This window comes from Macaca mulatta, chromosome 5 (assembly GCF_049350105.2).
Source record: "Macaca mulatta isolate MMU2019108-1 chromosome 5, T2T-MMU8v2.0, whole genome shotgun sequence".
NCBI lineage: Eukaryota > Metazoa > Chordata > Mammalia > Primates > Cercopithecidae > Macaca > Macaca mulatta.
Window position 1 is genome coordinate 22,027,650 of NC_133410.1, and position 20,453 is coordinate 22,048,102.

Consider the following 20,453-nt stretch of genomic DNA (forward strand, 5'->3'; position numbering starts at 1 on the left):
GCATTAAAATGGCAATTGGTGCTTCCAAAACAGAGCCTTATGATAAGAATCCAAATCTCAGCAGAGAAGTTGTCGGAAAACTGGGGTAAAAAAGGAAGCATCTACAGTTCACTCTCTATGTCTAACACTCAGAATGTAAAATCGAAATATTAAGTGGGAGAAGCACTGACTGAAATGATGATGCTTGGGTTTTTGATTTTTTTTCCTCACTGTGACCTTAAGCCATTTATTTTCTTTGGATCTCAGTTGCTTCTTTAGCAAAATAAAGGATCGAGGACACGCCTATCCCTGAATATGCGTGCATTGCATATATCTTCCTTTTGGGGGTATATATTTATATCTTGTTTATTATCTATGTGCATATTATGTTGTGTGATATGTATGTATGCATGCATATATATATATATTATGTATAGGATGGTGTTTCCTTAAAAATAAAGTATGTGAAAGGAGCTAGAGTGAATATATACATCTTTACGTATACATACATATATAAGAATTCTATATTTGCATGCATTCATATGTATATATGTATAAAGTATTTATTATAAAATAATGTATACATATTATACATGAGACAACTGGTCACTATTCAGAGCTATCAGCTTAAGGGTCTTGTTACCTAGTTTTACCTATTATTCTGAAAATAATAAACCCTGACTCCTAAAAATATAAAATTTATGAATGGGATTATAAAATATAATCTAGCACTCTATTCAATATTATAGTTAGATAAAGATAGTATGTTGTTATCCTTTAGAAATGAAAACTTATAGGAAATTGGTATTTGACATTGCTAGTAGGTAAGTGAAAGATCAAAATAGAAGCTTATAACGGATGTCCTGTCACTTTATGTTAGTGAGAATAAATTCCATTTCAAGGGTGAATTAAAATTCATAGCTTTGTTATTAGACCTTTATTTGAATGCAATTCATCCATATTTGGATTTTATAATGGAGGAATGGTACATCTTTTGAAGCTTTCTCAACAGGATCAAATTCAGTGTATATTGATCTCTTTGCAAAAGACATTTTATCCCATTAGGTTATCTGGATGTTGTATTTTCAAACACACCAGCCATGAGTAAGGCTCAACAGGTCACTGAGAAGCCAATAAGTGTTTGAGTTCAGAATTATTTGACATATTGAGTCAGTTCAGACCTATGAAACCTAAACTTTTCATTATTAACAGGACTTTAGATAAAGGTTTTTTCCCCTAATAAACTATACATAGTCACTGTACTAAAAAACACCACTGACCTCTGGTGTTTGCGCTCATTACTTAGAGCCATTACCTCTACCTCAAGCTCTTGATCAGCCACATGAGAGATCAACAGTCCTTCAGATTTGGTCATTTGTGCTGCTGGCCCCTTTTTCAGTGAGACAAATTCTACTGTTCCAGTTAGTTTCCCATGGCTTCCTTCCCCACTGCTCTTGGATCCAGTCACTTTCATTTAAGAAACTTCAATGTGCTTTGGATCAAGGATCCTGTTGATCATGATGCTAATCATATCTGCGTCTCTGACTCAAACATGCTCAACATCACTTTCTTCCCTGGAAGCTGGGCAGCACATTTGGGAGCCAAATTTGAGTTTTCTACGTGAAGCCTGCAGCTTTTTTTTATTTGTTTGTTTGAGATGGAGTCTCACTCTGTCGCCCAGGCTGGAGTGCGGTGGTGTGGGCTTGGCTCACTGCAAGCTCCGCCTCGCAGTTTCACACCATTCTCTTGCCTCAGCCTCCCCTGTAGCGGGAACTACAGGCGCCCACCACCACGCCCGGCTAGTTTTTTGTATTTTTAGTGGAGACGGGGTTTCACCGCGTTAGTGAGGATAGTCTTGATCTCCTGACCTCGTGATCCTGCCGCCTCGCCCTCCCAAAGTGCTGGGATTACAGGCGTGAGCCACCACGCCCGGCCCCAGTAGCTTTTAACATTAAAATTTTGGAAATATTTTGCAAAAAGTTTGTTTATTTGATTACTTTCTTTCTCTTTCAGTAGAATTGAGACTCTGTTAGTTCAACAATTAGTTTGTTCACTACTGTATTTCCAGAGGCTTGAACAGAGACCAGTACATAATAATCATTCAGTAAATATTTCTGAATAAATGAAGGTGAGGATGCTCAAGAGTTATTTGATTTAATTTCAGTGATTTGCAAATAAAGCTGTATAGAAATACTATGAAAAAATATTAAAAATATAACAATTCTGGATGCTATCCCTGAAGATGATAAATTGGGTTTCTATAGGGCCTAAGAAAGTAGGTGTACACATACATACATACAAGCATGCATACATGTGAATGTATATAATAGATTTTGTAATATTTAACAAAAAATTAATTTTATTAGCATTTGAAATATACTAGTATTTCTGTAGAATAGCTCTTAGAAAGTGAATTGCTGATTAAAACGTAATGCGTTTTATATATTTGTAAAACAAGATATTGCCAAATTCCCCTCCAAAAGAATTCTGTACTAATGATAATTTTTATTCTCAATACTCTAACCTACATTGAATATTAACAATTAATTTTTGTGTCATGTTGTTCTAATTGTCCTAAGATTCAGCTTTTTCTGTTTTTCAATCATGTATATTTCCTACTCTTTAATTTTTTATCCAAATATTTTGCTCATTTTTCTATTGAATTATTTGGGTTTATTTATTTAAAGATAGATTCTTTAAAATTATTTCAACATTATTTATTTAATAATGTTGCCCACTGTATTTGAAGTATATCAGGTTTAACACATAGTACATTCACATATGTACATGATTATATTTCTCTAGACTATTTATAATTTTCCCTCAATCTGTTGAGGTATGGTATTGGCGCATACCAATACCGTATAATTTAAATTTCTGTAAGTTTATAATATATTTTGTTATCTGGTAAAGCAAGTCTCCATCATTGTTCTGCCTTTATAAAATTATCCTTGTAAGTCTTGCATATTTTCCTTTATAGAAATAGTTAAGATTACCTTATCAAGTTCTACGAAAAAAATCTTGTTGGGATTTTGATAGGTATTTAACCAGCATTCCAGATTAATGTTGGTGAAATGAATATCCTTTTTTTTTTTTTTTTTGAGACAAGGTCCAGCTCTGTCTCCCAAGCTGGAGCGCAGTGGCATGATCATGGTTCACTACAACCTCGGCCTCCCGGGCTTAAGCGACTCTCCTACCTCAGACTCCTGAGTGGCTGAAACTACAGGTGTGCACCACCATGCCCAGCTAATGTTTTTTTTCAAGAAATGAGTATCTTCACAATATTATGTCTTCTTTTTGAGGAACATGGCATATCTTTGCCTTTATTCAGATATTTTATGTCTCATCTAGTACTTGCAGATATAGTGACAATTATATCCAATTTGACTTTTGATTTATGGGAAAAAAGAGTGTCCACATCTTCATCTTGCTATTTGTACATTGCTTGCAAAAGGCAACTTGGAACACTTATATCCTATCATATAGTCAAAAAACACAAACACATTTAAAAAATAAATCAGTGGTTTCTTTAAAATGCAGTTTTTAAAGATTCCAAATTATAAGTGCCAAAAAGTTTTTTGTCTTATGTTTTAATGGTATGAGCTACAGTTAAAATTTAATCTACATCTTAACACCCATTAGTTCTACAAACAAAAAACAATATGTCATTTTTGAATTTATTTGTTAACAATTCATGCTTTTATTACATAATTAATTTAAAGTCAATGAAACAGTATGCATCACTTGTTAAATGGGAAAAGTAAAAATTTGTCTTTATATTGTATGAATAATATTAATGGATCTATTAGCATCTTTATAATATGATATTTAATAATGTATGAATCCTGAACCACTTTTTTCTTAAATCACTTATTATACCCCCAGAAAATGAGAAAATGATACAAAATAATGTGACAGGAATGGCTGTTTTTAAAGACAAGCAAGATTGTAGTATATTTCAGGATATGTGATAAGGTTTGGCTGCATCCCCATCCAAATCTCATCTTGAATTCCCATGTGCTGTGGGAGGGATCTGGTAGGAGTTAATTGAATCATGGGGGCAGGTCTTTCCCATGCTGTTCTTGTGATAGTGAATGAGTCTCATGAGATCTGATGGTTTTAAAAAACGGACTTTCCCTGCCCAAGCGCTCTTCTCTTGTCTGCTGCCACGTGAGACAAGCTTTTAACCTTCCGCCATGATTTTGAAGTCTCCCAGCCACGTGGAACTGTAAGTCCATTAAACCTCTTTCTTTTGTAAGTTGCCCACTCTTGGGTATGCCTTTATCAGCAGTGTGAAAATGGACTAATACAATATGTTTCTATGAACGTGGTTCCTATTCCCAATTTGGAGTAAGTGCCCACTGTGCTTTGTTTTTGCCCTGGCTTGTCATTTGCTTTTCATCCAAGATCTCCAATCATAACCAGACTGCTGACACGCTGGATACGGGCTAGAGAGAAACTGAGGAACATAGTAGTCAAATATTTGCTCTTCATTTTACGGTCATTGCTATTTTTCTTTCAGAGCTTAAAACTATCAGGCTAAACGTAATAATAACTTGGGCAACTTTGCATTCCTATCTAGTGACTTAATATGAGTAACATTAATATTTTATTAGGAAGTGAGCATTTTTCTTTTAAATATGTACTTTAAAAAGTTTATTGTACCCTAAGGTGTGATTTATGATATCTCGAGGCTCAGATATTTTCTATTGGAATACTCCTCCCACTCATTCACAAAAGTCAACTGACTAATGGAATTCAGTATACAGAACTTGCTTTTAGAGGTATTCGGGTCACTGTTGCTGTTTAGAGATTCAAAAACTATTCCCTGGATACAACGGTATGAAAACCATTTGTTTCCATGAAACCTTCCTTATTTTATTTTTTGAGACAGAGTCTTGCTCTGTCACCCAGGCTGGAGTGCAGTGGTGTGATCATAGCTCACTGCAGCCTTGATTTGTGGGGCTTAAGGAATTCTGCCACCTCAGCCTCTCGAGTAGCTGGGACCACAGGCACACACTGCCATGCCTAGCTAATTTTTAAATTTTTTGCAGAGACGAGGTCTTGCTATGTTGCCCAGGCTTGTCTCGAACTCCTGGGCTCAAGCAATCCTCCCGCCTTGGCTTCCCAAAGTTCTGGGATTACAGGCATGAGCCACCACACCTGGCCCTGAAACCTTCCTTTATTATTCTGTGTTAGGTCACAAAGAAATCCTGATTTAAGTTTCACACAGAAATTTTAGTATGTAGCTTTAACATTTTTATGTAATATCCCACAAGCATTTGAATTCTTTTTCAAAGAAAAATCAGAGAACAGTTACAGGAGGGTGGGCTGAAAAGAATTAATATATTAATTATTTTTCTTCCATTATTTTCCCCTCTGCACCCCCCCCCCAATCAATCCCACATTAAAGCAGCTAGTAGGCTCTGTGTTAAAGCCCAGGAGGAAGAATGTGGTAAATCAGAAAAGGCAGAAACCTGCAAGACTTCCTGGTTTTGGGTTCTAAAAGACTAAGTTCATTGAAACAAACAGAGTGCGGCTCCAATCTAGAAAATGACTTCCTGTGGCTGCAAGATACATGAGTCCCATAGCAGTATTGTCTTGAGAATGTGTCACACCCAGTAGCTGGAATCTTAGTCCTAGGGCTCCCAGCCTTTCCAGGTTCTTGAGTAGCAGACTAGCATCATAGTGACAAACTTGAAAAGAATGCATTAGCAGGGCTGATAAGCATTTCATTCATAACCACGATGGGCCAATGATGAAGAATGCAATGGCCTTCCCACCACCAGCCACTGCAATTGACCCTAGAATCTCAGCATAATACTGAGGAAGTCCCAAGAGAAACTAACATGTTCCCACCAGTAGAGGGTTGGCCTCTCCCCTGCTCTCTCTCTCTTTTTTTTTAATCCCCTCTCTCTATCTCGTTCATAAGTTCTTTCTGCTTTTTCATCCCCATTGCAGAATCGTGCCCTACATCTTTTCATTGTTAGTGATGCAGCTGACCAAAGGAATCTCAGCTTCAAATTTTTAGGAGATAAATTTGATGGGACAGGGGAAGGTTCTCCAAGTCTAGCACTTAGGAAGTCTCGTGTTTTTCTTCTCATTATAATCCTGAGTTCATACAAACAGAATACCAACGATCTAGCTCTTTATCCTTTTTGGCATGGCCCAAAGTGCCTGATTTAGCTGTCCATATTTACCTAAGGCTTGTAAATGAATATCCATATTACATACAAGTAAAACTTTTGTGACAGAAGATACACCCATGAAAATCACATAAAATCGCACATGCAAAAGCATATAATCAACGATAACATACTATGCACATAGAACACAGTCCTTTTTAAAATTTCTCTTCCTTTTCCAAATTTTCTTCTATTTAGTACTTTATGCCATGCCTTAACTTTATTTTTTTTCTTCTTTCTTCTTCAAACTAATTCCCAAACATATTTCCTCCTAGTTCCTTTCTTTAAAAACTATTATATTTTCCTTGCAATCTCACTTTGCAAAATTTCTGCAACGCATTATTCCAACAGGGTGATGCAATGATGGCTGACGTAAATTTCCGACCACTTTTCTCCTCTGTCTTCTCAGAACTCTTGACGATGCACAGGAGGCCAAGGAAGCCTTATTTGCTAAATCACTGCTTCATTAATCTCATTCCTTTACCCCAAATTTCAGCCCCTTAACAATTTTAAATGGATCCTGAGTTTTTCACTTCCAACTGATTTGCATTTTTCTTGGTTGTGTGCTGTTGAACAGCTGCTGTTTTCTCCCCAGAAGGGGGTGGGGGATGGTTTCCATGGAGATGGTGATGACTCTGCTAGATGTGGACACCTCCAATATTCCCACTGCATTTGTAATTTCTAGCATCCATTCCATGTGGAGTGTCTAAGTAGTTTCATTTCCTTGTGGCAATAAACCCCTTGGAATTAGGACTCCAGAACTCTTTACTTGGCCCTGGTTTGTGACTACAAATTTATTTAATTGACATCTAGATGTATTTATTTATCACTAAGTCCTTAAGTGGTTATGTGCTACAGAAGACAATTAAAACAGGTACAATGCCTTTTATAAATAGGACAGATTGCTGTAGTGCTAAAGTCATAGTAGACATAGAACAAATGCTTATTGATTGATTTGTGGCACTGTAAAAGAAACGTTTAAGTCTATTATGTTACTGCAAAAGGAAAAAAGAGAACTAAATTAGAATCAGTTCAAAAGCAATATTACCAGATTCATTAGTTACATTCTATTTTAGTCATCCTTAGTGTTACAAAATGCTAATTTTAGGGATAATCTTGCCTAACTTTATCATGAAAATTAATTTAATAACTTTGGCACTGTAGCCAGCATTGTAGGGTAAGGTTGAGTCATGGGAGGGCAGATTGTTGAAGCACTGATTGTTTAAAGAAGAAAAAAATTGTAGAAAGTAAAAAAAAAAATTAAGGCCTATAATACTATCATTCATTTATTCTTTCCTTTATTTATCCAACAAATGTTTACTGAGGGCTACTATGTGCCAGCCACTGCCAAGCAGCACAAATAAAATTCTGAGCAAAATATATTCTTTTCCTTATGGAACTTAGAATCTAATAGAGAATATAAATATTAAACTAAGAAACTCAGAAATATGTAACTACAAGCAGTAATACTATTTCTTCCAGAAAGTGGTATAAAAGCACTATGTAACAAGAAGATAGACTCTAGACTGAGATACGTGTGGCCAGAAGAAATCCAAAACTTGAGTAAGATTTAATTGGATATGGTCAGGGTGAAGTTTTAAGCAGCATTAATGTTCTAAGCAGTTTTTAACAATGGCTAACATTTGTTGTTCAATTAGGATAATTGAGTCACAGCTAAGTACTTTACCATGAGCCTGGTTTTACTATTACTTTTATATATGAAGAAATGAAATGTAAAGAAGTTAAGTCCAAGGTAAGAGAAAGGCAAGGTGAGGATAAGGTAAGAGAAAGGCAAGGTGAGGATTGGGGCCCAGGCAGTCTGAAACCAGGGCACACACACACCGATCATTACTATGTATTTTCTTATGTGGTGAACAGAGGCAATAATAGAAGTTTTTGTTCATGTAATCTAGTGATTTTGTAAGACCACAAATATTAGATCTGGGTCTAACACCCAAAATCTTATCATATTAGTTAGGCATATAATGGGCTGAATCTATTTATGACTGTAGACAATGTACATACTAAAGACATCATGAGACTGGTGAAGAAGTGGGAAGGGCTCTCACTAGAAGTCTACGCAAAGTTTGATCTCGCACCATGATTTCCAAATGTCTTATGTCTTGCTCTCTTTTTGCCCTTCCTTAATAAGTGATGCAGATAGAATAATATATTTTCGCTATAGTCCTCTATATGTAAGGACTGGCAATCGGAAATATATACCAATTTTATTTTTTGTCACTAAGGAAGAGATTCCTTAAGTCATCAAAAGCCAGAAATCACTAACAATTGTTTTGCTTAGCTTCGTTTTCCCCAGGAGTCAAGATGGTAGAATGGGATGCTGCAGTTTAAATTTGGGCTCACCTACGCTGGGAGTTACCAATAAGTAGTTTTTTAAATTTAATAGAAATAAGATCTATAAAAGAAATATCTAAAGTATAATCTGGTAATTCTCTATCACATATAAACTGAGTTTTTGGTGCAAAATAAAACAAAGCAAAGTAAAACTATGGAAGTTGGGTTTATTCAGGCACATGGAGATAGAATAATATTTACACAGATTTCACTGGAAAGAGTCAATTTGGAAAACTCAAGTCCTCCCATCTTTTTTTCTGATTCCACAGTTGTTTTAGGCCATTATGTACTAAATATCTGGATGTTTCCCAATACTCCCTACTCATTTGGCCCTAGAATAGACATAGACTGAAGTTGCTATTGGTCTCTTTTGAATATACTAATAGCTTAATTGTGTTTTTAAATGACTGCTAATGCCCAAAGCCTCCATAAGTGAATTTTTAATACCTAGAAAATAAATACAGGTCTACATTGTTGCAGGGAGAGGTTCTCCTTTATAACACTGCTGTGTCAGAGGGCTGCTAAGAAGTCTAATCATTTAATGTTCATAATGTACTTTAGGAAACATTAGCTACCGGCCAAAAGAAACAAATAATAACACCTATTTTAAAAAACATTAACTCCTTTTGAATATCATGTCAAATATATAATTTGGTATGCTTTTATATTAAAAATATTGAGAAAGTAATTTAAATTGACATTTGGTAAACTGCTGACATCTTGCCTTTCATTTTGTACAACATAGATCTTTTACACGTTATGCAAATTTTAAATATGAACCTCATACTAACCGCGTGGAAAAGGCAAGATTAGTAATATTAATTTATTGATCAGTGAGGAAATGAAGTTCAGAATAAGAGAATGAGTTCTATAAAGGAGACAGCTACAAAGTTGGAGTTCTTAGTGCTCTTCCTACCGCAAAACAAAAAGTTACAACTCATTTGGAAAACTTTGTATTGGATCAATTCTTTAAAAGTATCAACTTGAACACCATCAAGAGTTACCTAGAATAAGGGATTGAATCTCCAGCTAATGTACCAAGTTAATGAGAACCATGCCTTTTGGATAACAAATAAATAAGCACAAAACTATTTATATAACTTAGGTAGAACTCTGTTTATTTTTATTGGTTGTAACTGGTAGAAATCTAATACAAACTAACTTAAGCAGAAGGATAATTGAATTATTCCGAGGGGCGGGGTTGGTTTTGGTCTTGGTTGAGCTCATGAATTCACACCATGCCATTAGGACCCTCTGATCTTCTCTTGGTTCAGGCTTTATATCTAGCTTTATTTTCAGGCTGACTGTCTCTATATAACAGCTAAGATAACTATTGATGAATCTAAGGCTTTCATTATCTTCTCGGCTTGCCATTCCAGAAGAAAGTAGCACATGTTTGGATCATGTGAGTGCCCATGAGCCAATCAGTGTGGCTAGGGAGATAGAGAGCTCTAATTGGACAGGTTTGGGATATTGATGATTCCAGGAGCAAGGTGTTGTGGGGTCATCCCCACATGGTCTGCTTTAGTAATGAGATTACTAAAGATTGCAGCAACCAAAGCTGCTCTACTTTTATCTTTTCAATTTGTTGAAACTCTTTAGATATTTTTGAAGAAAGGGTTCTATAGCCTCAAAAAATCATAAACGACTGTGCAGTGTAGAATGTTGATTAAAGCTAAGGGAAATGGCCGGGCGCGGTGACTCACGCCTGTAATCCCAGCACTTTGGGAGGCCGAGACGGGCAGATCATGAGGTCAGGAGATCGAGACCATCCTGGCTAACACCGTGAAATCCCGTCTCTACTAAAAAAATACAAAAAATTAGCTAGGCGTGGTGGCAGGCACCTGTAGTCTCAGCTACTGGGGAGGCTGACGCAGGAGAATGGTGTGAACCTGGGAGGCGGAGCTTGCAGTGAGACTCCATCTCAATAAATAAATAAATAAATAAGTAAAAAATAAAGCTAAGGAAAATGTAATCCTTCTGGTGAGTTGATTATATTGGAGATTAGGATATGGAGTTGCACGACCTAGGCTTGATTTCTGGCTTTTCCACTTAGTAACCATGTGCCTTTGTGCAGAAAACCTGAGCCTCAGTTTCTCCAATCGGTTAAATGGCTTAAACATAAAGCCTATTATGTTTTAAACAGCATGTGTAAAAGTGTTTTATAAAGGTTAGTTACTGCTGCTCCAGTTGTTATTTATTTTATTTCTTTAATTTGCATCTAAGTCCAGGTCCTGACAGAAAATAGATGGTACACTCAAAAGAAAAAACAGCCTGAGACTAGCAACCATGAGAAACCACGATAGCCTCCATGGCTGAAGGGGAAAAAGAAAGGAAGAGTTGCCAGAATTATATGAGAACTAGAACTCTAGGAGGGGCTACCAGACAGAATCTGTGGCTTCATGGAGAGAAACATAGCCACTGGCAAACCACAGCGTTGCAAAAAGGCATAAAGTGATAAAGACCCCTGACTCTTCTTACCCTTTCCCTTGAGTCTCCTGCTGACGCTTTCCGTTGCCCAAATACAACTGGATTCTAGAGCTCAGGGACCCTAGTGGTGATGCACTCCTTCCTTATGGGGTCGCCTCCTGGGTCATAGAGCTTGGTAGGGAAGATGGAGAGAGGGCTGGAAGGAGAAATAAAGAACTTCGTGGACCGAGCGCGGTGGCTCTCAGCACTTTGAGAGGAAGGCGCGTGGATCACTTGAGGTCAGAAGTTCAAGAGCTGCCTGGCCAACTTGATGAAACCCTGTCTCTACCAAAAATATGAAAGCTAGCAAGGCGTGGTCGCCATGTCTGTAATGCGGGTTACTCGGGAGACTGAGGCATGAGAATCGCTTGAACCCAGTAGGCAGAGGTTGCAGTGAACTGAGAGGGTGCCACTACACTCCAGCCTGGGCGAACTTTCACCTTAATTAGTTTTAGCTTGTTTAAGGAAGTCATTTGTTTCACTATTTCATTTTGTTTAGTTTTTAGCTTATTAAAATTTAATGATTGTTAAAACACATTTAAATGTGGGCTCCATAAGAAATGTCGCTTGCTTTAATATTTTACTTTATGATCTGTACACGTGGACTTACAGAGTACCCTAAACATCCTTCAATGTCATATGAAATTCTGTCTCAGGTTGCAAGGCTATCTCTCATTTTGCTTGTGAAAGCAATGCATAGAGGCTATGTAATTTTTCTACAGTAGTATTTTCAGTTGTATTTTAAATTAAGTATTTCAAATAAGGATTTAATTTAGGTTTAATGAGGGAGTTATTATATGTTAATTAAATATCAACCGATTATTATGAATATCTGTTGGGGCATAACAACCTTTTTTATTAAGATGAGTATCTCTTGAACAGTTGAAGCTTAGTAAATATGCTACAAATAATTAGTTTTAAACTAACATTCAATAGAAAGAATACATTTAAATGTACTACCTTGAATATAATGTGGTTATTACCTATTAAATATCAGTAGATTATTGGGACTATGGTTATCGAATTTCAACTCATACATCTTAATAAACTGCTAGCTGCACCTAAATAAACCACCATAAGTCAGCTAGTAATTAGCAGAAATATTTATAGCATCACTTTTATATTAGCATATTTATAATGAAATAAATAATATAATAACTCTTTTATTAACTCTAAATTAAATCCTTGCCAGAGGCATTTAAAGAGCAATGAAACTACATTGGCTATGTGGTCTTTAATATTTAACTCATTACATGATTTTTAAACCTTGCTAATATGTTAAACAATAAATTAATGTACTATATATATATTCTGGGGATATTATGAAATCGCACATAATATATTTAGGACTTAAAATATTTAGGTTAAACTGGACAAGAAAATCCTTGAGTTCTTTTATTTTGTGCCTAGAACTAGGCACGAATATGGAACATGAGTAAAATATGTCATTGTAATTGGCTATATTTATTGTTGCTAAAGAGATTTAACCAACATAAGTGGTGGACAGGGTTGACACTGCGGCATGTGAGGTGGCCACAAAAGCTTCTGTAAGCAGGAGTTTGAATGCCAAATTGCACCCATAAGAAGAGAAGCCCTAAGGAGGCCCTGCATATAGTTAGTTATATGTTTATAAAAATAGCCTTGCTTATCACTCCATAGATGAATCAGCAGTTGTCTTGCACAGTTAAAAATGGAGCATAATTTCCTTTCAAGAGTGAGGACTAAAATCCAAACTAATTTTATTTCAATATTGAAATGTCATAATTAAGTTTCTTTTCACACAAAGCAGCCGAGAATGCAAAGAAAGCATATGAGTTGAGATCCATCTCTTCTGAGGAGCCTAGTTAACTGTTCCCTCATCCTTGCGCCAGGTAGAGAGCTTTTTTCAGTAAACCCGTTCATTTCATGTTCTACTAGGGGGGAAAAAAAGGCAAAATAAAAAAACCACATTTTACTCTGCAGACATTAATTTCAATATCAACACTAAGAAATAATTCTGTGAGGAAGCTGACAATGTGACACTAACTTGTGTATACATGTTTACATTGACCAAGGAAATCAAGGAAAGACTACTATTAAAAAGTGGACCCAGAGCATGAGTGAAGAATTCCACACTCTCCTTAGTGCTAGTGAAATTCCCAGCTTCTTTTCCATAGATTGTTGTCAAGTGAAGGAGACATGGATGTTGATAATGGTAATGGTGGTTTACATTTATGGAGTGCTAGGCCGACTTGCTGTGTGCAAGGCAATACTTTCATTGTCTCCATGTGGATTATTTTATTTAATGCCTGGGTCTCCTTTGATATGATACTGAGCATATCTCTTAATTTCTCTCAGTGATCAGTCATAGAAATCAGTGGGCATCAGGTGATTCTTTGCAAATCACTATGACTTTCCTAAATTTATCCAAGTTATTCTACATGGACAAAATGCAGAGAGGATGCACTAGGGCAAGTCTTGTACTAAAAATTTTCTTTTTCGACTGCTATTCTCAATTCTGTCAGGTTCTTCATATATGAAATAACGGGCTTAGGCTTCAGGGTCTCAAATCCCTTCTGGCACTAGGCTTTCATCCTTGTGGAAATTAAGAGTTTAGGGGATCACATATATTGCAAGAATTTGGAAAATAAAATACCTTTATTTTAATGTTAGACTAACAATACATTATTATTTTGATGGGATCTGGTTATATTAGTCTTAATATTAAAACTTAATGTTTATGCGTGTCTTGAAAGGAGAAATAAAGACGATAATTATTGAATCTCTACACCGACTGTCTCGGAGGAGTTTAATTACTTTCCATTCCATGAATACCAAAGGGAAAACATAAAAAAAGAAGGCTATGTATTTTGAAGGAGGCTTAAATGTAGCAACTCTTCTACTCTATTTTTATATCATATTTCTTTCTAAGATATACTGATAGAATCTTCCAAAATTTAGCTCCTGTAGAAACAGAAGTTTTAATTCTTTAGTTCAGCATTTTAGATAGTAAGTTTTTCACAAATTTTTCCCCTGATAATGATTTGCTAAACCTGGTTCTTTAAAAAGGCTGGGAACCAATGGTGCCTTTCTAGGTAGTTAAACTACTTGGATCAAATTTTCTAGTGTCAGGATTGGCTTCCTTAGATAGAAAGAAGGCAAGAGATGACAATGAATAGAAAGCCCTGAGATCCTCACTACCCAGAAACTGGAAGTTTCCATTCCAGACTATAGGGCTAAGGAGATCAGCAGAGAAAGAGAGAGCTTAGTGGGGATCTAATTGTGAAAAAAAGAATGCACACTGGAATCAAAGTTTCTACTTTGAAATTTGATTTTTGTATTTGCATTTCTTTCCATATCTCTGTTGGATAACGTCTTTAAGGGACTCTTTGAGTACTGCTGTATTTTGAATTCTGATTTCATCTAGTGGTATGCAAATAATACCATCAATTTTGATATCTTATTTAGAAGTCAGATTAGGCAACCACACATACATTAATAACACTAGTGCAGGGGCAGGTGTGGTGGCTCACACCTATAATCCCAGCACTTTGGGAGGCCAAGCACTATCCTGGCCAACATGGTGAAACCCCATCTCAACGAAAAATACAAAAGTTAGCTGGGTGTGGTGGCATGCACCTGAGTCACAGCTACTCAGGAGGCTGAGGCAGGAGAATTGCTTGAACCCAGGAGGTGGAAGTTGCAGTGAGCTGAGATCGTGCCACTGCACTCCAGCCTGGTGACAGAGCGAGACCCCAACTCAAAAAAAAAAAAAAAAAAAAAAAAAAAAATACTAGTGCTTCTCTTTGGCTGCTTCTTTTTCTAGTACAAATTAGATATGGTTCTCCAACATTACAAATCATGGAGATGAGACTGATTTTGCCATTTATATCCGATGTTATGGCATGGTACTTTTTTAAAGTTTAGATGACTTTTGCCAGAACCATTGAACAAAGAATTCTAAGGTATAATAATCAATTTTAAAATATATCATATGTGAATATAATGTTTCTACAGCTACCATGTTAGTTTTAAAAAACATTTAAACTTAATCTGCTGTTTTTATGAAAATAAAGTGCGTGGATTGGATCTCTTTGTAACTATTGTGGTTTAAATGTACATGCAATTTTTACATCGTTATTTTTCAAGGTGCACATTTGTTTTTGTTGATTGCATGGAATCTGCTGAAATATTCTTGAAAGTACAACTAGAAATAGGTGTAAAAACCACCTTTCCATTGAACTCCCAAAGAAAATAGGACATTGCATTTTTTTAGAGGTCAGTCAACAACTACATACTCATTTCAAGTGTGAAGCTCTGCTTGATTGCAACGACTCATATTGCCTGTATCCCAAATATGTGATATTAAATGACTTGATCAAACAGCTTGTCTGGCAAAAAGCAGATAAACCAGTCTCTAAGTGGTGAAGATGAACCTACTTTGAAAACACATTTAGAAATCAACTCACAAGATCAAGGTTATTCCGATGTAGCCTGAGTATAGGAAACAGATAAAGAGAGACTTGAGGAAGGGAGACAAGAAAGCTCTTGGAGTGATTGAGAAGAAAATTAAAACGCCTAAAGTACAGTACAATCTTATGTTACATGACTTTGTCTTTGTTACAAAGGCCTTTTCTTAAAACTATTGCACCTAGATTTCATTATTTTTTCTAACATGTTATTTCTAGCATATGTGTGTGTGTGTGTGTGTGTGTATATATTTAGTCATAGCTTTTGTATTTCTCCTGAGGCTACCAATTATTCTACACTTCCTTTTCTTTTCTGAAGTGAGAACACATTTTGATTAACCTCTCTTAACCCATTTAGATCTTGTCTCTTCTGTGTGTTACTATATTTAATTCTTGTTGTCTCTATCTACTTGGATTATAGACACTTTCCTCCATTTGCTATAAGCCAGCCCTTCTATTTTACATCTATGAATCATTCACATGCAAGGTTGAGAAGAGATTTATAAGATCTTAGTGCAATAATTCAAAAGGCATATTTCTATCAGACATCTGATTTTCAAAAGAATAGCAAATAAGTTCGCCTCCTTTTAAAATAAAATGATAAATGTAGGTTTAATCATGATTTTAAGCCCTTTGTTTCATTGTCACTTTCACAATTACTTTAAGATTAGTTCAATGGTCATTTGAGTTTAGAAAGTGGATTTGGGTATCTTATGTTTACATCAATATTTGACTTTAATTATACAATTTGCCAAAAGTATAGGATTTGTTTATTTTTCAAAGATAAATAGGATCAGCCCCAGACTCAATTTCTCTGTATCTTTTTTTTTCTAATACATTTCAGCTGGATCCACTGACCTGGAATGCCTGGACTGAAGCAGGTGGAATATAAAGAGTTCAATACCCTTAATGTGGGGCTTAGAATTTAGCTACTCATCCGGACAGACCCAGGGTAGAGTGACCCCTACAAAGATGCCATGCGCTCGCAGTTGTTTATGCTACTTCCCCACAAATGGTTATTCGCCAGTTTCTTATTTTCTCCATACTGACTGCCAGACTTAGCCAAAATCACCATCTCTCAACCTAGTGCCACATTTTTTCATACTTTTATTGTCCAGTTCATTATTTGAGTGTTTAGTTTTGAGATTTCTAGGACCCAGTCTGCCTTTGTTTTTCACTATATGCTCAATGCCTAGAACAATGCTACCACTTCAGGCTTCTAACTCCATCACTCTGCCTTTTCTAGACATTCATTCCTTAAATGCTGAAGCTGTATCTGGACAAACATATTTACTCTTCCTTCTTTCTGCAACATTCCTCATCCTCTTTCTATTCTTTTTTTATTTAATTAGAAACACTTTATTTTTTAAATTTTTGAAATAATTTCAAAATATATTTTAGATTCAGGGATACATAGGCAGGTTTGTTACATGGATATATTGCATGATGCTGAAGTTTGGGGTACCATTAATCCCGTCACCCAGGTAGGAAGGATAGTATCCAATAGTTTGTTTTTCAGCCCTTCCTCTCCTTTTTTCCTCCCACCTCAAGTAGTTCCCAGTGTCTATAGTTGCAATATTTATGTACATGAGTACCCAATGATTAGCTCCCACTTAAAAGCGAGACAAAAAACAACAAAGTGGTTTTTGTTCCTGCATTATTTCACTTAGGATAATGGCCTCCAGCTGCATCCATGTTGCTGCAAGGGACATAACTTCATTCTTTTTTATGACTGCATAGTGTTCCGTGATATATGTGTACCACATTTTCTTTATGCAGTCCACCATGGATGGCAACCTAGGTTGATTCCATGTCTTTGCTATTGTGAATAGTGAGAAAATGAGCTTCCAAGTGCATATATCTTTTCAGTATAATCATCTATTTTCCTTTGGGTATTCCCAGTAATGGAATTGCTGGGTCTAAAGGTAGTTCTGTTTTAAGTTATTTGAGAAATCACCAAACTGCTTCCCACAGTGGTTGAACTAGTTTGCATTCCCACCAACAGTGTATAAGCATTGCATTTGCTCCTCAGCCTTGCCAGCATCTGTTGTTCTTTGACTTTCTAATTATAGCCATTCTGACTCGTGTGAGATAGTATCTCATTGTGGTTTTCATTTGCATTTCTCAGATAAATCCTAGCAAAATTAAGACAAAATATCTTGAATGATTTCCTTAAATATGTTTTCCAGGTTGTTTGCTTTTTCTTCTTCTCTCTCAGAAATGCTAATGATTTATATATTTGGTTGCACTTTACATAATCCCATGTTTCTCAAAGACTTTGCTCATTTTTAAAATTCTTCAATCTTTATTTTTGTTTGGCTGGGTTAGTTTGTAAGACTGGTCTTCAAGCTGTGAAGTCTTTATTTTTATTTATTTTTATTTTTGGCTTGACCTTGTCTATCGATAACATTTTCAATTGTATTTTGATATTCCTTAAGTGAGTTTTTTAATTCCATAAACTATAAATGTTTTAATGATGTTTATCTCTTTCTTCATTTCTTGGATTGCTTTAGAAGTTTCTTTGTGTCAATTTTCAATCTTGTCTTGGATCTTGTTGAGCTTCCTTGCAGTCTGTTCTTTGAATTCTTCATCTGTCATTTCTGAGTTTCACTTTGGTTAGTGATCATTGTTAGAAAACTAATGTGAACCATTGGTAGTGTCACTACTTTCAGATTTTTATTGTGCTGGTTTCTTTTCATGTGAAGAAGCTGGCACTTCTAATTTTTGTAATTATTTTCATGTGGGTGGGATTTTTTTCTTTTTTTTTCTCTCTCTATGTTTTATTTTCCTTTCCCTTCTGCCTTCCTAGGAATTGTGACTATAGAGGATGTTGAGTAAGGTCTTTTGACTTTGCTTTTATTATCTTATGCATCTCTGTTGGCAAGTTTTATATTTTGCTGTGCAATTCAACCCACAAAGCAGTAGATGGAAGTTATGGGAAAGAGCTGGCTGTGGCCCAGACAGCTGGGTATGTACTTGATTCTTGTTTACTGGGAGAAGCTCTCTGTTGACTCAGGCAATAGGCTGATCTATAAAGTGTACAGTGGTCTCAGCTCCCTTCTCAGCCCTGGTAAAGTTGTGGGGCAAGATGGGCCAGAATGAACCAAACAGGCTTATCTACATGACCCCTGATGGCAGACCTATTGACCTTCTTCTTCAAACATCATCGTTGAGGAAGAATCAAGTTGGTGGCCACCAAGCATGGAGATGTGTGCCAAGGCAGGAGATGGGAAACCTCCTTGGCCCCAAGTTCTCTGCACAGGGAGAGGGTGTGGCCTCGATTTCTAATCCAAGAGAGTGGTGCTCCAGATGTCTGGAGATCTGCCTGAGCATGAAATAGGGAGGAACCCATTTCATCACAATCTGCATAGGAAGGATATAGTAGCTCAGGCTGCTAATCCACATGTGAAGGTGTTCCAACTGTCTAGAGATACACCTAAGTGTGGGGCAGCCAGGCCCTTGCTTCACCATAGTCTCTGTAGAAGAAGAGTGGGCAGGCCCAGGCTGCTGGTTTAGGTGAGCGAATGCTTCAAATGTCTGAAAATCTGCCTGGGCTGGAGCAGAGAGGGGCCTCACACACTCAGATCTCTGCACAGTAAGGGTGGAGCAATTCAGGCCACTAGTCTATATGAGCAGGTGCTTTGAATGCCTGGAGATCTGATTTGCCTTGGTGCAGAACAGAGATGTCCTCCTGCACCATGATTTATGCCCAGGAAGGGTGGGGTGGGTCAGTCTGCTGGCAGGTGAGTGAGTGCTCTGAGTGCCCGGAGATCTGCCTGGATGGCTCAGGCAATGGGTTGCCTGGGGATCTGCCTGGCTCTGCCTGGGGCCCCGCCTGCACCAAGATCTCTGCACAGTAAGGGTGGGGCAACTGAGGATGTTAGTCCATGCCTCTGGGTGCTCTGAATGCCTGGAGGTTAATGCCTGGAGTTCTGCCTGGGGCCAGAGCAGAGGGTACACTACTGTACCATGATCTCAGGATAGCACCTGTAGACTCATTCCAGGTCACCAAGCTGTCCCTGACTGCAAGCCTTGTCACCCAGGAGAAATCACAGCCATAGCAGCTCTCCTCCCACCTCAGACCTGTGCAAAGCGAGAGTACAATTCCATCACCTACTGCTGCGGCACTTACCACCACTCTGGCTGTGGAGCCCCCTGCTCCACTCCAGAGCAAATGCTCCAGCCTGTGGCCCTAGACTAACATGCCTGCATGGCCACAGTACCAGGTCACCAAAGAATAACTGATTTTATATGTGCTTGGATTAAATATGGCATCCTGTTTTTGTCCTAGGTCTGAGAAAATGCCTGCAACTTATCCCAGTGTCTTTCCCTTTCAGTGACCTCAAGCCTCTTCCCAAGTTAGCTCCCTGGCTTGGAGAAACAAAGTGTTTTATCTTTGCTAGGGTTGCTAGGGTCCCCACTGGAAAGGTGAGTCACAAAAGGAGGCTCCCCTTTTTCCTCGTGTACTGGAGCTTCACTCCTATCAGCTAGCCACCATCATGAGGGCTGTTTGCTTACATTTTCCTGCCTGGAATCAGGGGTGTCCTTCACAATTCTGGAGGATTCCAATTTTCCATCTTGAATAAAGGCAAACAGAGCTGATCTTTATGAACTATCTTGCATTTCCAAGTGGCTGAGGCACATTGAAAGCCTCTAATCCACCATCTTGGAAGGAAACAAACAAAAACAACAATGTAAACGTCTGTCAACTTTTACTCATCTTTGGGTTTTAGCTTGGAGCTAACTTTCATCATCTCATGACTGAGTTAGACCTTCTTTCAATACCCATAGCAACCTTACTCTTCTGTATTACAATGTTTAGTGTATTTCTCTTTCACACTTCAGTGTAAGTTTCTGGAGGGCAGAAACCATATCAGATCCACTGGTGTGTCCCCAGGCCCTAATAGATGCTCAGTAAATATCTGTGGAGGGTGGAATAAATGTTCTCAGATTTACCTTCATCCTATACATCACATTGGAACAGTGCATTGAGCCAAGTTTTTGCCTTAATCCTCTT